Source organism: Hyla sarda, chromosome 2, assembly GCF_029499605.1.
Source record: "Hyla sarda isolate aHylSar1 chromosome 2, aHylSar1.hap1, whole genome shotgun sequence".
Taxonomy (NCBI): Eukaryota; Metazoa; Chordata; class Amphibia; order Anura; family Hylidae; genus Hyla; species Hyla sarda.
Genome location: NC_079190.1, coordinates 421,905,210 through 421,924,880, shown reverse-complemented (window position 1 = coordinate 421,924,880; position 19,671 = coordinate 421,905,210). Strand labels below are relative to the sequence as shown.

Genomic DNA, 19,671 nt, shown 5'->3' with positions numbered 1-19,671 from the left:
TATCAGCTGCTGTATGCTCCAGAGGAAGTTGTGTAGTTCTTTCCAGTCTGACCACAGTGCTCTCTGCTGACACCTCTGTTGATGTCAGGAACTGTCTGGATCAGAAGAGGTTTGCTGAGGGCATATGCTTATGCTCTGGATAGTTCTTTTTTCCCTCTGGTATACCCCTTTAAAGACTACATACAAGTCATATTCTGAAAACACATTTCCTGGCCACCAAAAAAGATTCTTTCCTTTCTAGCTGTAGACTGTATTTTGTTTTCTTGACAGAAATGACAGACCTTACTGACTGATCTACTGACACTGTGGAATTACCGGACAGAATTTCCACCATCTACACAGACGTCAATGCATTGCTGAGTAGATCTTTCGGGAGATCCGCCCAGAAATGCATTGCCGTCTATGGGGATGGCAATGCAGTCCGTACAGTCGTGGTGCTGCCACCGGTGGAAATTTTGTCAGGAGGTGAACCTGGTCTAAGACGACATTTCCTGTAGCAATAAGGGTCCATTAACACTAAAGAATTTCTAAGCAGAATTCTGCTCAGATATTTAGCTTCAAAATTCTGCAGCATTTCCACGGCAAAAAAAGCATTTCCACGGCCAGATTTTAAACCGGCCAAATGAATGAACATGGTGGAATTTTTGCACTGACTACATTGCTGTCAATAAGGATGGCGCAGGCCCATACGGGCCTAACTCGTAATATCTGCTGGCGGAGAAGTGTAGTGAGTACATGGCAGCCATTTACTGTGAAAATAAAGGATTTATAGGATAATAAGTTTCCCTCTACAATCCAAACATATTCAGTTATCAATCTGAAGAGATTTACCCCCTTTCCCGAGTACTGGGAACCCTACAATGAAAAGGATTCTTAAACAAATGACATGGTCCACTAAGGCTTCTCATTAAGGGTCTGCAAATGATCTTATATTTCTGAATCCACCGCTAAGGAAACCAATACACTGCTGGCTCCCAGCCTCAGGTTTGTTACAGACCACCCAGTAATTCCCAGCACCACTAGGACCATGTTCTGAGGACAGACGAGACAAATACCCTGCATACCAACATGAGACTCTCATCCCGGCAGAGGAGATTGATGTGGGGCGGCTGCACTGCTGCCTGAGCTCCTGGAAGGCTTGTAGGGACCAATAAATTCCAATTTGTACCAGGAATGAATGTATGACACTGTAATGACACGTTGTCTGGTATTTATGTAGTAAGGCGCTATTATAGTGACTTACGTAAGGACTGAATCCTGTTGTAGGAGACGTATATGCAATTATCCAGATACCTTACTACTGTGTTTTTTAAACAGTTGTGTCTCCAGCTGTTGCAAAACTACAACTCCCAGCATGCCCAGACAGCCAGGTGTGTGTGGTTACCCTTAGGGTCCAATTACATTATGGTAGTGTTTTTTAAACAGTTGTGCCTCCAGCTGTTGCAAAAGTACAACTTATTTTTAGTTTTTTTTTGGCTGTCTGGGCATGCTGAGAGTTGTAGTTTTGCCACAGCTGGAGACACACTGTTTGGAAAACACTGCCTTATTCACAAACCCTATAGTACAACTGCACATTCTATTGTGCATTTCCCTTTTTAGTGCGTGTGCTCCATACCGAGTAGTCCTTTCTGTGGAGGGTGACTGCACGCTGCCCTATTGTTAAAGGAGATCTGCAGCCCTAGACACTTATCCCCTATCCACAGGGGGGTCGGAATGTGGGGGGTCCGAACGCTGGAACCCCCTCCCCCCGCAATCCCCTGTATGGTGCCCCTCTTATGTGGCTCTCCCATTCAAGAGGCATGTCGGCAGCAGCATGACGCCGCAGCCAACATGCCCCTCCATGTATCTCTATGGGAGAGGCTGAGATACAGCGTTCATGTATCCTTGTCTCTCCCATAGGGCTGCATAGTGCGTGCATGTCGTCAACGACACAAGTATTAGCCGTGCAGAGCCGCAGCAATCTAGGTCCCAGAACAGGAGATCGCGGGGGATCCCAGCAGTCGGACCCCCGCGATCAGACACTTATCTCCTATCCTGCAGATAGGGAATAAGTGTCTAGCACAGCAGTACTACTTTAACAGAAACCTGTCACACTAAAGATGCAGTCCAGTGTGCTGGCATCATGTCATAGATCAGGAGGAGTGGAGCAGATTGATATACAGCTGAAATAAGTATTGAACACATCACCATTTTTCTCACTAAATTGAGGTGCTACTGACATGAAATTTCCCCCAGATATTGGTAACACCACAAGTAATCCATACATACAAAGAAATCAAAACAAATAAGCTCAGAAATTATGCTATGTGTAATAATGTGAAAAGACACAGGGGAAAAGATATTGAACACATAAAGAAAGGGAGGTACAAAAAGGCACGGAAAGCCAAGACAACAGCTGAAATCTATCAGTTGTTAATAAGCAATCCAGCCCCTTGTCAGTACAAATTAATATCAGCTGCCCCAGTCACAGCTAATGGCCTACATGGCCAAGGTGTCACACAAGACACATCTCATGATGGGTAAAAGCAGAGGTGTAACTTGTATTTTCTGGGCCCCTATGATGCAAAAACTGCAACAGGGCCCCATATGCCAATTATAATACTGGTTTCTTATGGGGCAGATGTGTTTTGGGGCCCATTTAGGCACCAGGGCCCCGATGCAACTGCAATCTCTGCTACCCCTATAGCTACGCCCCTTGGTAAAAGCAAAGAGCTGTCTAAAGACCTTCACAAGCTAATTGATGTAAAACATAACAATGATGTTTGTTACAGGCACATTTCTAAGCTTCTGAATGATCCAGTGAGCTCTGTTGGGGCCATAATACGGAAGTGGAAAGACAATTTCACCATAAATTTGCCTCGACCAGGTTCTCCTCACAAGATTTCTGACAGAAGGGTAAGAATAATAATCAGAAGAGACGTCCAAGAGCCAAGGACCACTTGTGGAGAGCTTCAAAAAGACCTGGAATTAGCAGGTACTGTGGTCCTTCTTAGTGACTGACAGCTATCTGTGTATAAATGAGGATAGTTCATGGCCTGACTCTTGTATGGGCCGGGCCTCACAAATGATCCAGCTTTCCTTCCAACATTGTTGGCCGTACAACGCCTAGAACACAGTGAGATGTGTGGTCACCGAACAATGTTTTATTAACCAGTTTAGAAGGTGAGATAAGCCAATGAACGAACCTTTGCCGATATTCGGCTGAAAATCACCCTGTGCAATTGGGTCCTAAGGCCTAGTTCAGATCTATAATCTGCCTTAGGATAGATTATCACTTGTTTTTTTTTGTCAGTGCCCAAAAAAATAAATGCGGGAAAAAAGCACATGAAAATCCACAACTGCATTTCACTGTGTTTTTTCTGGCATTTTTGTTTAGTGTTTTTACCTTTGTGTGGAAATAGTTTTTTCTCCTTTTGACAGTTTCTCCTGTTCCTGTGTCCAGGAAGGCCAAAAATGCCAATGCAAAACCCACATTGCGTTTATTATGACTTTTTTTTTATCATAGAATTCTATGGGAGAGAAACGCCAAGATTTCAGTAAAAAAAAAAAAAAAGACAAAGACAAAAAGCGACAAATGGGTATGGCTTTTGATAAATATACACTGACTTGCAGCTTACATCTGGCTGTGGCATTAGGACCGATTAGAAGTCTCAATGGATGGCAACAATGAACCTGTTCATTGCTTCAGCGGACACTGAAATTGGAGTTCTTCTGCAGATATTTCTGCCAAAGAAATTCTGCCATGTATACAGGGCAGTAGAATCCCATTAAAATCAATGAGACACTGCCGCAGCAGAATTTCCAAGCGGAATTTTTCTGGCAGATTCCGCTTGTAAATTCCGCCGTGTGAACACAGCCTTAATGACAATAGCAACCCTAGACCAAATCATGGCAGTACTGTATATGTTTTATTTGTGGGAAAGAATTCTACCCTATGGACACGTTGCGGTATACACTGGAATACTATTTTTGCTGGTATTCCAACATATAAAAGTGACATATAGATGTGGACATATCTAATTTTCTTGTAAAGTCTGGTGTGGGTCATACACACACTCTGTCAATAGGTGTTTTTGCAGCACGTACACTTAAATAGCCAGCAAACAGCCTGGAAAGAAAACAGATTGCATTTAAGGTATGGTAATGAATTAGCAATAACACATGAAGGTAATGCATTCAGATATCATTTCTATATGCTGTTTGGTTATTTTTAGCCTATGGTGTTGTTAGATCTTCAGGAGCATCTGCTGGAAAGTACCAAGATGATACAAGGCTATAGCGTGAGGTATGGTACAGGGGGTGGCTCTCTTCTTTAAAGGGGTACTCTGCCGAAAAACTTCTTATCCCCTATCCAAAGAATAGGGGATAAGATGTCTGATCACACGGGTCCCGCCACTGGGGACCCCTGTGAACTCCGGCGTGGCACCCCAGTCACGGAGCAAACTCTACTCCGTGCCGGATGACTGGCGACTACAGTCGCCACGCCCCTCAATTCATGTCTATGGGAGGAGGCGTGACGGCTACGTAGTAGCCGTCACGCCCCCTCCCATAGACATGAATGGAGGGGGCGTGACGTCAGGAACGCGGAAGCTCCAAGCTTCCGTGTTCCAGACGCCACCGCTGCAGGCCCGGAGATTATGGGGGTCCCCAGTTAAGAGCACTGAGCCACACACCATCAATTCTGCATAACAACAGCCTCTTGTAACGAAGCCACTTTTAAAAGTAATGTTTACTGTACATGTCATATATATATATATATATATATATATATATATATATTCTATATATGGTAGTACAAGTACATGTATGGCGAGGCTGAAAAGTGCAGTGGCGGAGCAGAACAGATGTAAAGAAGCTGGCAGATGTACAAATGAGGTCTGCCTCGGAGCTGGGGAACAAGTGACTAATACACATTTCTAAAATAATCAGTTTCCTCTTCATTTACATTCTCTTCCCCACTCAAACAGGCCCACATAGAATTACACCTTCCAGCTACCTATATTTTTCCTTGAACAGCAAATTCATTGTTTCATTCCCGTCTCCCAGGCTCATGAAACACACCATTGCTTTAAGAGACACTGAAGATGCATCGTGGAATAACACACATCCCTCAGCCTTTATAAATCTTCCCTCCGTGCATCACATACGCCTCACTCTGTCCTTGTCTGTGCAATTGTGATCTAAATATTTAAGGACAGAAATAGCAGTAAAAGATTAATCAGGAATCAGTTCAGTAGTGGTGGAGCAGGACACCTATTTAGATCTCAAAACGGGACTTTGAGGGACCTCTAATTGGCTGTCACCTCCCATGGATCCCAGACATCATGTGCATACCTGGATCTTCTACTTTACCCAAAAAACAAGTGTTTAACTCTCAATATTTTATATAGTAGCTGGTTTAAAGGAACTGTCCAAGGATAATATATATATATATATATATATATATATATATATATATATATATATATATATTATATATGGTGTAAAATACATAATAATAATTATACTCACCTGCCTCAATTTCCCACAGCTGCCTTTCTGATGGCTCCTGGTCCCAACATGTCACTGCTTCTTCCTCTTTCCTGTGCTGTCCCACCTCAACCAATGGTTGAGCAGGGTAGTTCCTGTGTATTTGATGCATCACAGGAACCAGAAATAAGTGGTAACAAGTGGGGATCAGAAGCTGTTGGAACGGCAGCTCTGTGGGATTGGGGCAGGTGAGTATGACAAAAACAGGCTTACTAAGTGCTAAAAAAAAAAAACCTTAAATGCGTTGATACACTTTTAACTCTCCCTGTGTCCGGGCTGCAAAAACAAAAAAAAATAAAAATAAAAATTCAACTCACCTTCCTACGTTCCGCTGATATCGGCGTCCCGTTCCTCCAGGGCTGCTCGGCTCCCTGCTTCTTAGGCTCGGAATATTACACTGCGGTCAGCGTATCACCGGCTGCAGCGATGTCCCACCTCACCTATCACCACTGACCGCAGTTTGACATTCCGAGCCTAAAAATCAGGGAGCCGAGCAGCACCGAAGGGGGAATGTAGGAAGGTGAGTTAAAGTTTTTATTTTTAGTTTTTGCATTCAGGGCACAGGGAGAGTTAAAAGTTTTTCGCCACATTTCTCCTATAAACCAAATACTGTAGTCTCCTGAAGAACAATCTAACCCTATTTAAGAAGCACTTAATTGTATTCCCTTAAATTACAACTACACAGACAACTGACTACCTGTGGCTGGTGGTGGTGAAGACGAGTGTGGCGAGGGCAAGAGGAGGATGTCTGTGGGAAACTCTGGTGTGGAGACCAGGGCATTACTGTTTCTGCACTAAATAAAAGTTGGAGGAGGGGGATGGAGCTGCAATATCTCTCCCTCAGTTTAGTTATGAGAATGCATGCTGTGAGATGTGAGGGGGGTGTCCGGGGGGAGACGTGATTGGCTCAGAGCACACAACACAGCTCTTACATGCAAACCCCGGGCATGCCTTCACGGGCAGGATGCCATTGGTATACGGCTTTGATTCTTGAGCTAACGCCTAGGTTGATGCCGGGGGCACTTGTGGTCCTCTAGTAGCTTTGGCGAAAGGGGAAATTGAACCTGGACCCTTGCAAGTGCCTTTTGGCCCAGAGGGGAAGGGGGGTTTTGTTGGGTGGCCTCTCACCTTTCGGAGAAGGGCTTTGCTATGGGACCGCATCTTCGTGCACGTTTTTTTGAGTGTAACAGGTTTGCACTTTTTTCTTGCACTTGGGTGATAGATAAACACCAAGAGATTAAAGGGGTATTCCGGCTAAATACATCTTATCCCCTTTCCAAAGGATAGGGCATAAGATGTATGATCGCGGGGCCCGCTGTTGGGACCCCCTGTGATCTCCGTGCAGCACCCGAATTCTATGTGGAGCTGTGTCTCCAGTCTAGGAAACCTCACTCCCCCGCTCATTGCCATGAATGGAGGGGGAGTGTCGCGACGTCAGCAGGGGGCCTGGCGTGATGTCACGTCTCCATTCCAGGAAAAAAAGAGGTTTCCTAGACTGGAGACGCAGCCCTGCGGGTGCTGCACGGAGATCACGGGGGTCCCAGCGGTGGGCCCCCCGCACTCAGACATCTTATCCCCTATCCTTTGGATAGGGGATAAGATGTATTTGTCCGGAGTACCCCTTTAAAGGGGTAGTCCAGTGGTGAAAAACTTATCCCCTATCCTAAGGATAGGGGATAAGTTTGAGACTGCTGGGGCCCCCTGCGATCTCTCTGTACGGGGGCCAGGCTCTCCGGCCAGATAGCAGGTGTCGACCACCGCACGAAGCGGCGGCCGACACACCCCCTCAATACATCTCGATGGCAGAGCCGGAGATTGCCGAAGGCAGCGCTTCGGCTCTGCCATAGAGTTGTATTGAGGGGGCGTGTCGGCCGCCGCTTCGTGCGAAGGTCGACACGCCCTCTTCCCGCGGGCTGTCGGGGCTCCGTACAGGAGATCACAGGGGGCCCCAGCGGTCGGACCCCCAGCAATCTCAAACTTATCCCCTATCCTTAGGATAGGGTATAAGTTGTTCACCACTGGGTCACCACTGGACTACTCCTTTAAATCCTCAGCAAGCATGGCGAGAGGAAATGTGCCTGTGCCGCTCTAGCAAGCACCGATCTAGCAAATCCGCATATATTTGAAGAGCCTTTACACAGCTTGATCATTGCAGACCGTGCATACAAACAATTGCTGAATCCTTTGTGCGGTCCTTTAAATTCATCATTGTGGGCCGCACATCTTCTGTTTACAGTACGCGATTTGTGGCGATAATAATATTAATCGGCAGGTGTAAAGGGACCTTAAGTCAGATAATTTTCTATAAAGTCTTGACCTGTAATAACATACAATGAGAGAATTCCCTTCTAGATTTCTGTTACTCAAACATCCCCCTTGTGCACTATGGGACAACCCTAGAAACGTCAAAGACCCCGGAGCTGCTCACCCATGCACTTTTAGCAGCTGTCAATGCAGAGGGCTTGCTGAATTATGCTGATGGTCATCACGACAGCCCATCTACCCTCTCTACTGACAGAATACAGGCGCCATAAACAGAATTTGATTTCCCTTCGGTCTCTCTCCTCTATTACCTGAATCACTCCTGATAGTAAAGGGATCAATCTGAGGACTAGAAGGATATAAGAGAATTGATGATGTCGCTGATAATGCAATTCCCTAATATACGAGGTGATCCTTTGATTAAACCACATGACCACAAACCTATGCTTGGGGTCAAGGTCTGCCGTTCAAGGGACCCAGCAGATCATAATGTCACGGTAGAGAAAATGAGCGCTATTTAGGGGGAGACTTTTCTACTCCTCCACGCACAGCGCTTCTATAGTTTTCGGCTGAAGCCACGCATGCTAGTATTTGGTCAGCATTAATAGAAAGCCTTGCCACTAGCAATTACAGTATACCAACTGCTGCCAACTGTTAAAAGACCAATTAAAAGCTATTTCAGTTTGGTCTACAAGACCCTGGGTTCTCAGTATGTGCAATTAGCTGCGCACTAACACAAATATGGCCACAATGAGACAAAATAATTTAAGGCTCCTGAAAAAAAGGCACCTGCAATTCCAAATCATACAGGCAATGTGAAATGAATCAAGCTGAAAAGAAAGCTCAAAGGGAAGGAAGGAAAGTTATAACCCAGAGGCTTCCGGGAGCGCACATAGATTAGCTATTCCGAGATCTGTTCAGTGGGAGGATTAAAGAGACGCTTAAAAAAAAACGGATTGCATGATTAACTCTATTGTTGCCAGCTGAAAATACCGCACCATTATAGTATGACTGGAATGAATTGTAAAATGACTACAACAATGCGGTAAAGCATATAAAGAAAAACACAGGAGACCACACAACACAGAATCCCAGATCAGAAGCCTATCTGCTCCTTGCTATTGGTGAATGCCAATATAATAGTGATCACATGGCCTTAAAGGGGTACTCCTTTTTTCTTTTAAATCAACTGGTGGCAGAAAGTTAAACATATTTGTAAATTACTTCTATTGAAAAATCTTAATCCTTCCAGTACTTATTAGCTGCTGAATGCTACAGAGGAAATTCCTTTCTTTATGGAACACTGATGACATCACGAGCACAGTGCTCTCTGCTGACATCTCTGTCCATTTTAGTAACCATGCATAGCAGATGTATGCTAAGGGCAGCATGGTGGCTCAGTGGTTAGCAGCCTTGCAGTGCTGGGGACTTGGGTTCAAATCCCTCTAAGGACAACAATAAATAAAGTGTTATTATTATTATAATAACGTCAGCAGAGAGAACTGTGCTCGTGATGTCATCAGAGAGCATTCCAAAAAGAAAAGAATTTCCTCTGTAGTATTCAGCAGCTAATAAGTACAGGAAGGATTAAGATTTTTTAATAGAAGTAATTTACAAATATGTTTAACTTTCTGCCACCAGTTGATTTAAAAGAAAAAAGGTTTTCACCAGAGTACCCCTTTAATGATCATATTTATTACTACGCTATGTTCACATGTGGTTTCTGGTTCACATCGGGCTATATGTCCTGTAAAAAAGGAAGACTGGCGTATAGCCTGACGTGTTGCCAGGGGGCCCTCGGACTTTAATGGGCAGAATGTGAGTCACTGCCAGGTATCCCAAGTGCTACTTATCTTCAGAGAAAACATCAGGCTGGAGACAATCCCTCCCAGACGATCTATTTTCTCCCCACTGAGAACGGATGCCTGAAGATGTCTGACAGCAGAGAGAGTCATTAGATTGACAGCAGATCCCTGAGAAAATAGTGGAATACAACAAAATCAATCTAATGTCTTGTGACACAAAAAAGCACTATTTCATGTAAACAAGACATTCGTGTCCCAATAGGGAAAGGGCACCTTGTCATGCTTGAGTGTTTTACCATACCTTCACACACCTGACATTTGCTTTGTCTACATCTACAATGTAGCATTAGATGCAATCTGTCATCTGTATATGCTACATTGGAGAGATATGGTCAGCCCTAAGTAAAATATGAGCCCCCAAAAAATCAGTGATTGGAAGCTGCACCTATAGGATGTGTAAATAAGAGCTATTCCTCCCATCCACATGTATGCTTAGTTTGCCCTAGCCTGCATGTTTTCTGTGGGGACATAGGAATAAACTATTTTCAGACACCTCTAGTGGTGGCTTAACTTAAAGGGGTACTCCACTGCCCCAGCGTCCACTGCCCCTCGTGATGTCACACCACGCCCCATCAATGCAAGTCTATGGGAGGGGGCGCAGTGCGCCCCCTCCCATAGACTTGCATTGAGAGGGCGTGGCGTGACATTACTTGGGGCGTGGCCATGACGTCACGACCCCCGCAGCCCGCACCCAGCGTTCGGAGCAAAATGTTACGAACACTGTTGCAGTGGAGTACCCCTTTAAAGATTAAAGGATCGGACAGCGACATTCCACATGCCTGATATTTGTTTCTCTCTTCCTTATCTTTTGGGGAAGGGTCATCCTGTCTCATCAGGTTCAGCTTACTTTACTTTTCAGTTTGTGGCTCCTGGAGATATGCAATTTACATAACTCCCATTGACATTAATGGGAGTTGCCTTTTTATATGCTGTTTATGTAACTCCTAGAGTAGAGTAGCGTAGCTCCCTGTGCTACACCATCTATACAACTCCCACTAAAGTCAACAGGCGTTATACATATTTCAAATGACAGCCAGATAGGCAGCTTTTGACTTCCCAGTAGCGTTCAGCAGCCGAATGCAGGCCAAGAAGCCATCTTTAGCAAGATGTGGATACCCCTTTAATGTCTACAGTCCTCTTTAGACCTTCATGCATGTGTGGATCCTCACCATCCTTCTCACTGTTTGGAATAATCTACATATAATTTACATGAATTGATCAAGTCACACCTGTCTGTGTGATACCTATAGTATACAGTCATGGCCATAAATGTTGGCACACCTGACATTTTTTGGCAAAATTAAGTATTTTTTACAGAAGAGGATTGCAGTAACACATGTTTTGCTATAAACACTTTTATTCCCTTTGTGTGTATTGGAACTAAACCAAAAAAAGGGAGGAAAAAAAGCAAATTGGACATAATGTCACACCAAACTCCAAAAATGGTCTAGACAATTTCAAAATTGTGGAAAAATATGATTGTTTCAAGCATGTGATGCTCCTTTAAACTCATCTGGGACACGTAACAGGTGTTGGCAATATAAAAATCACACCTGAAAGCAGATAAAAAGGAGAGAAGTTCACTTAGTATTTGCATTGTGCGTCTGTGTCTGCCACACTAAGCATGGACAACAGAAAGAGGAGAAGAAAACTGTCTGAGGACTTGAAAATCAAAATTGTGGAAAAATATCAACAATCTCAAGGTTACAAGTCCACCTCCAGAGATCTAGTGTCCACAGTGCGCAACATTATCAAGAAGTTTTCAACCCATGGCACTGTAGCTAATCTCCCTGGGCGTGGACGGAAGTGAAAAATTGATAAAAGGTGTCAACACAGGATGGTCTGGATGGTGGATAAGCAGCCCCAAACAAGTTCCAAAGATATTCAAGCTGTCCTGCAGGCTCAGGGGCATCAGTGTCAGTGCAAACTATCCGTTGACATTTAAATGAAACGCTATGGCAGGAGACCCAGGAGGACCCCACTGCTGACACAGAGACATAAAAGCAAGACTACATTTTGTCAAAATGAACTTGAATAAGCCAAAATCCTTCTGGGAAAATGTCTTGTGGACAGATGAGACCAAGATAGAGCTTTTTTGTAAAGCACATCATTCTACTGTTTACCGAAAATGGAATGAGGCTTACAAAGAAAGGAACACAGTACCTACAATGAAATATGGTGGAGATTCAATGATGTTTTGGGGTTGTTTTTCTGCCTCTGGCACTGGGTGCCTTGAATGTGTGCAAGGCATCATGAGATCTGAGGATTACCAACGGATTTTGGGTCGCACTGTAAAGCCCAAAGCTGGGTTTTCGTCCGAGATCTTGGGTCTTATAGCAGGACAATGACCCCAAACATATGTCAAAAAGCATCCAGAAATGGATGGTAACAAAGCGCTGGAGAGTTCTGAAGTGGCCATCAATGAGTCCAGATCTAAATCCCATTGAACACCTGTGGAGAGATCTTAAAATTGCTGTTGGGAAAAGGTGCCCTTCCAATAAGAGAGACCTGGAGCAATTTGCAAAGGAAGAGTGGTTCAACATTCTGGCTGAGAGGTCTAAGAAGCTTATTAATGGTTATAGGAAGCGACTGATTTTAGTTATTTGTTCCAAAGGGTGTGCAACTAAATATTAAGTTAAGGGTGCCAATAATTTTGTCCAGACCATTTTTGGAGTTTGGTGTGACATTATGTCCAATTTGCTTTTTTTCCTCCCTTTGGGTTTAGTTCCAATACACACAAAGGGAATAAACATGTGTATAGCAAAACATGTGTTACTGCAATCCTTTTCTGTGAGAAATACTTAAATTTCTTGAAAAATTTCAGGGGTGCCAACATTTACGGTTATGACTGTATATAGGGCCTGGACAAGCTCTTCGGAATGCTACATAGGCACCTTCAGCGCCCACTCTCTTCACCCAAATCTTGCTACAGGAGACTGTTAACCGTTCACAGTGCATCTCAAGCACACAAAATTGCTATATGGACACCAAAAACTATGGTGTAATGACCCATCTAGACAAAGTGTCTATTTGGCTGTACACCTATAAAGGAAGAGAACACTGACAGTATTCTAGATTATACATGGTGTCCTCTCCTAAGTGGTGCCAAACCCGATGGCCTATTCATAGTCCCGATACATAAAAAGGGTGGAATCACACAATAATGGACTGAACATAGTCTGACTCTGGGCAATTATTAAAGGGGTACTCTGCCCCTAGACATCTTATCCCCTATCCAAAGCATAGGGGATAAGATGTCTGATTGCTGGGGACCCCCGGAATCTCCCTGCTGCACCTGGCATTTGCTTAGAGCGTCACAAGCCTCCGCCCCGCTTCGCCAGTCATCCGGCACAGAGCAAAGTTCGCTCCGTGCACCGAATGTCTTGGGTGCTGCAGCCGAGATCACGGGGGTCCCCAGCAGCGGGACCCCCGCAATCAGACTTCTTATCCCCTATGCTTTGGATAGGGGTTTAGATGTCTAGGGGTGGAGTACCACTTTAAGCTTTTGTAGGCCTAACCAGAGGTAAATGCAAACAGAAAGAAGTATAAAGGAAAGACGGATCTTATTTTTCTTATCTACTGTTATGTTTGGGTCAAAAAAACTGCATCGAAAACTGCATATGTAATTCCAGACTCATAGGAAAAGTCCATTGGTTACATAGCCATTAGATGGTTCGGGCTGACCCAGCCTAGTATGGGGGCTCTACTGATAATCTAATGTCTTTGGCCCACTAGAACTATTCTATTGTCAGCAGGTGTATCTGAATGTAATGTCTAACTAGTGTTTTCATGTAGAAAAGTTTACAAAAAGTTTAATACAGGTCTTATCTACCGGAAAGTGTTAGCACTATTCCCGGAGTAGAGGATTTTTAATAGGTGCTATATTTTTAATTAGTTTTTAAGGTGAAAATTCAATTTGTCTGTCAGCAAAATTGTCATTCTCAATCGGTTACAAAGGTAATGAATTTTTACCAGCAGCTCCTTAGAATAGTGCACATAACACGCCTGTATGTTCTGCAGACAGAGGATGCACACACAGGGTTAAGTGCGCTTCTGCTTCCCATCTGAATGGGTGTGCCTGTCTCCTGATGTTTTGCTGAAGGTTTGAAAGGGAATGGCTCTCTTCACGTCTTCTTACACTTTCCGTACACACATGCACGCAAATATATTATGTGTAGACAGCTCAGCTGTTACACACCTCTCCCTAGGGAGCAAGATAAAAATAGACTCTCAGCAGTCTGACATGACACTCTATCGAACCAACATCACGGACTGGTCAGAGTGTGCCATGTACAACCCTTTCCAAACCAAATGGGGTTCTAAAGATGTACTGGCAGCTATCAATTGGAACAGTTGTTCATATACTGCAAATATTAATCAACATATCTCGTAGAATTGTATTGTGAAAGGTGGGAGGACTGTGTGTGGGCAGCAAACCTTTAAAGGGGTACTCCACTGGAAAATATATATTTTTTTAAATCAACTTGTGCCAGAAAATTAAACAGATTTGTAACTTCCAGTACGTATCATCTGCTGTATGTTCCAGAGGAAGTTCTTTTCTTTTTGAATTTCCCTTTTGTCTGACCACAGTGCTCTCCGCTGACACCTGTGTCCATTTTAGGAATTCTCCAGAGTAGGATAAAATCTCCATAGTAAACCTATCCTGCTCCGGACAGTTCCTAAAATGGACAGAGGTGTCAGCAGAGAGCACTGTGGTCAGACAGAAAGGAAATTCAAAAAGAAAAGAACTTCCTCTGTAGCATACAGAAGCTGATAAGTACTGGAAGGATTAAGATTTTTTAATAGAAGTAATTTACAAATCTGTTTAACTTTCTGGCACAAGTTGATAAAAAAAAAAAAAAAAAAAATATATATATATATATATATATATATATATATATATATATATATATATGTTTTCCAGGGTAGTACCCCTTAAGCAATTCTCCCTTTTTAGTCTTGGCTCTAGTATACACAGTAATGTCTGATTTTAGAAGATTCATTTAATGGGGAGGCAACATATATGACCCAGCAGTGCATGCCCTGCTCGCTGACCTGGTCATTTTGTTATCTCTCAGGCAGTGTGTTGACCTTAGATAACAGGCAGCCCATTTCAGAGACCTAGTTGGGCTTCAAAATCTGTTTGGTTAGGTTTTATCTATGATATTCTAACAAATAATGAATTTCCCATGTTAAGGTAGAAAAATATTTAAAGTATAACACAAAGGGAGCAACCCATTAAAGACTGTTATTTTACATGCTGGTTTTAAAGGGGTATTCCAGTTAGTTTGTTTTTTCTTCATTATGAATTCATGGTATCATATAAATATAAAAAACAAAGGATACTCACCTGCCCTGATTTCCCACTGTTGCCATTTCAACAGCTTCACTTGCTGCTCAACACTTCTCACCACTTACTCTGAGGTGTTGATCCTGTAAGTCTGCTCAGCCAACCACTGGCCACAGCAGTGACCTACCTCAGCCAGTGAGGGTACATCTTCTGCAGGGTTGACACATCAGTAAAAGTATGGAGAAACAGTTACTTGAAGCCATTGGAAAAGGGGAGAGGGGCAGGTGAGTATGCTTTGTTTTTTATAGCACCCTGACTCCACTCGGTTAAGTTAAAACAGGTTGAAGTAAGAAGTTCCAGAATTATTAAGTGGGACGGTGTTCTTAATAAATTTGGAATATATTTGACTGCCCCTGCACCACCTAATAGTTGAAGTACCGTATTTTTCGTCATATAAGAAGCTCCGGCATATAAGACGCACCCAATTTTAAAGCATAAAAATCTAGAAAATAAAGATTCTGAACCAAATACAATGTAAAGTATAGGACAGGGATCTTCAACCTGCGGACCTTCAGATGTTGCAAAACTACAACTCCCAGCATGCCCGGACAGCCATTGGCTGTCCGGGCATGCTGGGAGTTGTAGTTTTTCAACATTAGGAGGTCCGCAGGTTTAAGACCACTGGTATAGGAGGTAGTACTCACGTGTCCCCGCCGCTCCGGACCCGTTACCGCTGCCCTGGATGTCGCCCTCCATCGCTGTCGCCGCGTCCCCGGGGTGTCCCCGTCGCTCCGGAACGTCTCTGCTGCCCGCTATCCATGCTCTCCGTCGCCGCCATCACGTCGTTACGCATGTCGCTCCTATTGGATGACGGGATGGCGTGCGCTACGAGATGATGACGACAAAGGAGAGCGCCGGTCATGCAGGGGATCCCGGCACGGAGCAGACACCGAGGAGGTAGGTAAGGTCCCTCCCGGTGTCCTGTAAGCTGTTTGTGACGCCGCGGTCACGAACAGCCCGACTGAGCAGCCGGGTTAGTATCACTTTCGCTTCAGACGCGGCGGTCAGCTTTGATCGCTGCATCTGAAGGTTTAATACAGGGCATCACCGCGATCGGTGATGTCCTGTATTAGCCGCAGGGACCGCCGGTTTTAATGTGTATTTGCTGTATAAGGCGCACCAACTTTCCCCCCCCAGTTTTGGGGAAGAAAAAGTGCGCCTTATACGGCGAAAAATATGGTATATTTCTGCTCTGATTCACATAAATTTTCTGGCATGAATTAGTGTAAATGAGTTAGGCTGCAGAAGGCCGCACTTCCTTCTGTTAAGCCCCACTCATTTATTAGAAAAGTGGCGCAAGTGACACAAAGGAGGGAGAACTGGCGTACAAGGTTTGGTAAATTCTCCCCCGCAGGTCTGTGCAGCCTGTAAATCTCCATTGCATTTCACTTGGATGTATGCCCCATTATTCTGTGGTATCCCTGAAGTATGTATATCTCCAGGGCAGATGGGACTCCTTCCCCTGTGTCTAGTTTTAAATGATCAACTCTATGATCTATTCAATAAATAATAGAAAGAGATGGGCCATGTATATTGTCACTTTTATACTTACAAGTGGCTTTGTATTGATGTTTTTATTTCAATTATGATTTTATTAGAGAATATGATTGTATAATAAGGACTTTTTCACACTGCGTATTGTCCGAGCAGAATTCCGATTTAAAATTACGACGCAGCAGTTTTCTATTGTTTTCAATGGGATTCTGCTGCAACATTCACATTGTGCCTTCCGTTGCAGAAATTCTGGATCCCAGACTCTGCAAAAATTAACATGTTCATTCTTTTGGCAGAATCTGCTCTGAAATGCATTGCTGTCTATTGAGACGGCACATCTCCGAGCGGTCCTGGCGCCAGTACAGATGCCGCTACAGATCGAATCTACGTCCAGGATATCTACTTCTGTAGTCGAGTGTACAACGGTATCAGGTTATAATATGTGCGCCATTGTCACTTAAAACCTCGTTGTGGCTCAGTTTCCACTTTTTCTGGTGTTTTTCTTAACCTGAGAAACAAAAATGCCACAGTGTTATCTTGCACTCCGAAGATGCAATTTTTGTGGCTTTTTTTTTTTTTATTCTTTTTCAAAAATATTGGGTTAGAAGTTTAGTTTTTTTTTCCCCTGCACTTTTATCATGACAATTGATTCTTTTGTCATGTGACTCAAGGATTTCTATTAAAGAAATGAGGAAAAAAAGGCAGAAGAAATGCCAATGTTAAATCCACATGGCCTTTTTAAGGCATTTTTTCCCCCATAGACTATGGGAGAGAAACGCCAAGATTTTGCTTAATAAAATGCAATAGTCTCAACATTACTGCAATCTTGGAAAACTGCCACTGAGCCCAAAACTGCAGAAAAACGCCAAAGATGAGTTTGCTGTTTTATAATTTTGAATATTTTTTTAAATATTTTGTGCATTAGAAATAAAGGCTTGGCCTTTGGCACATGGCAGAGACTTGTACGTGAATCCTGCACAGCATTGCAAGGGGGCCATGATAGTTTTAGAGGAAAATAAGGGCTCATCCACATCCATGTCCTCATCCATGTCCGGTATCAGTCATCTTTTCTCTCTGTTGCTTGCTAAAAAGCACTGCAGGAAAACTGATGCTAGAACTGAACCCATTCATTTCAATGGGGCACTTCACATTCATCCAGCGTCTCAAGTTGGATGCAGGATGGGTCGACACGCCAGATAGGGGAACATATCGTGCTGCGTTCCCCTATCCTATCCCCTATCCTAAATAACTGATGCATGTTGTCATCAGTTGCGGCATCAGTTGTGATGAGTTTTAGGCTGGGATCACTGAGCCAGACACTGGATGTGAACCCAGCCTAACTCTGTACATAGTCTGATGAAATACCGACAGTCGTCTTCAACCTGCGGACCTCCAGATGTTGCAAAACTACAACTCCCAGCAGGCCCGGACAGCCAACGGCTGTCCGGGCCTGCTGGGAGTTGTAGTTTTGCAACATCTGGAGGTCTGCAGGTTGGAGACCCCTGAATACCAAAGCGTTCTTTCTGATTCATAAAGGAGAGACCCCTAGAGCAGCCCTATTAATGTTCTGCACAAAATTAAATGGGCACTCTCATTAAAACTATTTTTTGCAATTGCACTCCTTATCGTAAATAAAAAATATTTCTAATATACTTTGTTTTAAAAAAAAATGAAATACACAGACTTTGGACCAAAGCCCAAACACAGGAAGTGCAGCCTGGAGTGCTGAGGGGGGGGGGGGTGTCCAACCAACAGCATATGGCAGTTAAGTGTGAGAGGAGCTATGATTGGATGAGGCTGGACACACCCCCCTTAGCACTCCAGGCTGCACTTTCTCTGTTTGGGCTTTGGTCCTAAGTCTGTGTATGAGATGGGGGAAAATGTGCTCTTGAGCTTTTTTTAAGCACAGATAAAACATAGAAAACTTCATTATTTTTTTTTTAAACAAAGTATATTAGAAATATTTTTCATGTACCATAAGGAGTGCAATAGCAAAAATTCATTTTAATGAGAGTTACCAATTAAGCCATCATAAGGCCATGTGCATGAGCGCTTAGACTCAGTTTAAAAGACTTGGCTCGGATGGTACAGAAGCCATTCTGAGGATGCAGCAAACATGCCCACTGTGGCACAGCCTCTGGGGCACCTGCTTGCTTTATAGTCAACCTGTGGTCATACACCGGCATATTGATTACCACAGAGGGGAGCGTAGGATAAAACAGAGCTTTGATTCAGTGGTGTTCCGTCTGTGCAGATCCACAATCCGAGCCCCATCTATCTTTTGCCAGGCTCTGGTAAGTCCCGCTTGTGTGTCTCCCATAATCAGAGCTTTGTGTAAGCGCAGGAGAGTGGTGAGGGCTGCCCGCAATCTAACAGCTGTCACATTATTTGCACTAGCTGTAAACAGCCTTCACATTCTCTCCTTACCACATAGTTAAATCCAGGCTAACAATTCACAGTGAGAGCTCAGCAACAGCACCAGCCTTGTGTCTGCTCTTGGTGCTTGAGTTGCAGCTGGCGACCTCCCTTACAAGGGATCCCCTTTAGCCCACCTGCCGCAGCATCCAGGCTGTGCCAACTTCTCTATAGTCAACAGCATTTCCCGTGTCAGTGTGAGATTTCTGCTGTTCCTACGTGACAGTTTGCTGTCTAAAAAACAAATCTAAAAATAGACGCCAGGCCTACCCGGCATTGCATGGAAAGCCTTGTCAGTCACCGATACCATACACTTCCCCTTACTGCCTCTCACCACTTCCAGTTGTGCGGTACGGCTTAACGACATTTGTCATCCAGAAATATAGAATGCCGCCAGCAGTACAGCTCAACCATTATGGTATAACACAAGTCCAGGTAGAATAATGGTTAAAATCTAGGCCTTTTCTGTGGGGGCATTCACACCACGTTTTTGCAATACAGTTCCTGTATACGTTTTCAATGTGAAAACCGTAGGGAACCGTATTGAAAACCGTATGTATTGACTCTCCATTGAAAACTGTATGCCAAAAGATGCATCAGGTTGTGTCCGTTTGGCATCCTGTACGGTTTTATCAGTTTTTTTCCCCGTACCCAAAACAGTAGCCTACCACTGTTTTTGGTCTGGGTGAAAAACTGTATTAAACCGTATACGTTTTTTTTTTAAATATGGGAGTCAATGGGAACTGTCCAGAACCG

The 19,671-nt window shown here is 43.8% G+C and overlaps 1 protein-coding gene across 4 annotated transcripts in view; it reads right to left on the bottom strand.

Annotated features, from left to right (window-relative positions):
- Positions 1 to 19,671, bottom strand: part of BCOR (BCL6 corepressor) — a 235,085-nt gene that overhangs the window by 158,828 nt on the left and 56,586 nt on the right. The window contains exon 1 of one of the 4 annotated variants that reach the window (XM_056558903.1): positions 3,386 to 4,435. The exons of the other annotated variants lie outside the window; for them this stretch is intronic. The gene's annotated coding sequence lies outside the window, so the exon portion shown is untranslated. Of the gene's footprint in view, positions 1 to 3,385; positions 4,436 to 19,671 lie in introns of those variants that run through there. 4 annotated transcript variants of the gene reach the window in all.